This window comes from Physeter macrocephalus, chromosome 21 (assembly GCF_002837175.3).
Source record: "Physeter macrocephalus isolate SW-GA chromosome 21, ASM283717v5, whole genome shotgun sequence".
Taxonomy (NCBI): Eukaryota; Metazoa; Chordata; class Mammalia; order Artiodactyla; family Physeteridae; genus Physeter; species Physeter macrocephalus.
Window position 1 is genome coordinate 96,621,839 of NC_041234.1, and position 1,798 is coordinate 96,623,636.

Here is a 1,798-nt window from a genome sequence, read left to right on the forward strand (position 1 = left end):
GCTTCATTTGCAAATATTTTCTCCCATTCTGAGGGTTGTCTTTGTCTTGTTTATGGTTTCCTTTGCTGTGCAAAAGCTTTTAAGTTTCATTAGGTCCCATTTGTTTATTTATTTATTTATTAAAACAAATTTATTTATTTTTGAATTTTGGGCTACGTTGGGTCTTCGTTGCTGCGTGCGGGCTTTCTCTAGTTGTGGTTAGTGGGGGCTACTCTTCGTTGTGGTGCACGGACTTCTCATTGCACTGGCTTCTCTTGTGGCAGAGCACGGGCTCTAAGCACGCGGGCTTCAGTAGTTGTGGCACGTGGGCTCCAGTAGTTGTGCCTCGCAGGCTCTAGAGCGCAGGCTTAGTAGTTGTGGTGCACGGGCTTAGTTGCTCTGCGGCATGTGGGATCTTCCCGGACCAGGGATCGAACCCATGTCCCCTGCATTGGCAGGCGGATTCTTAATCACTGCGCCACCAGGGAAGCCCCCATTTGTTTATTTTTTGTTTTTATTTCCATTGCTCTAGGAAGTGGGTCAAAAAGGATCTTGCTGTGATTTATGTCATGGAGTGTTCTGCCTATGGTTTCCTCTAAGAGTTTTATAGTGTCTGACTTTACATTTCGGTCTTTAATCCATTTTGAGTTTATTGGTAGTTTGTTAGGGATTGCATTGAATCTGTAGACTGCTTTGCATAGTATAATCTTTTTCACAATGTTGATTCTTCCAATCCAAGAACATAGTACATCCCTCCATCTGTTTGTATCATCTTTAATTTCTTTCATCAGTGTCTTATTTTCTCTTTCAGATTGTTAGTGTATAGGAATGCAAGAGATTTCTCTGCATTTTGTATCCTGCTACTTTACCAAATTCATTGATTAGCTCTAGTAGTTTTCTGGTAGCATCTTTAGGATTCTGTATTATATAGTATAGTGTCATGTCATCTTCAAACAGTGACAGTTTTTACTTCTTCTTTTCTGATTTGGATTCCTTTTAATTCTTTTTCTTCTCTGATTGCTGTGGCTACAACTTCCAAAACTATGTTGGATAGTAGCGGTGAGAGTGGGCAACCTTGTCTTGTTCCTGATCTTAGAGGAAATGGTTTCAGTTTTTCACCATTGAGAACAATGTTGGCTGTGGGTTTGTCATATATGGTCTTTGTTATGTTGAGGTAGGTTCCCTGTATGCCCACTTTCTGGAGTGTTTTTATCATAAATGGTTGTTGAACTTTGTCGAAAGCTTTTTCTGCATCTATTGAGATTATCATACGGTTTTTATCCTTCAGCTTGTTAATATGGTGTATCACATTGATTGATTTCCATATATTGAAGAATCCTTGCATTCCTGGGATAAACCCCCCTTGATCATGGTGTATGATCCTTTTAATGTGCTGTTGGATTCTGTTTGCTAGTATTTTGTTGAGGATTTTTGCGTCTATCTTCATCAGTGATATTGGCCTATAGTTTTCTTTTTTTGTGACGCCTTTGACTGGTTTTGGTATCAGGGTGATTGTGGCCTTGTAGAATGAGTTTGGGAGTGTTCCTCCCTCTGCTATATTTTGGAAGAGTTTGAGAAGGATAAGTGTTAGTTCTTCTCTAAATATTTGATAGAATTCGCCTGTGAAGCCATCTGGTTCTGGGCTTTTGTTTGTTGGAAGATTTTTAACCACAGTTTCAATTTCAGTGCTTGTGATTGTTCTGTTCATATTTTCTATTTCTTTCTTGTTCAATCTCGGCAGGTTGTGCATTTCCAAGCATTTGTCCATATCCTCCAGGTTGTCCATTTTAGTGGCATAGAGTTGCTTGTAGTAATCCGA

The 1,798-nt window shown here is 39.5% G+C and overlaps 1 protein-coding gene across 6 annotated transcripts in view; it reads left to right on the forward strand.

Moving 5' to 3' along the window:
* XIAP (X-linked inhibitor of apoptosis) overlaps positions 1-1,798 on the forward strand; it is a 45,147-nt gene that overhangs the window by 18,449 nt on the left and 24,900 nt on the right. The gene's annotated exons all lie outside the window — the stretch shown is intronic.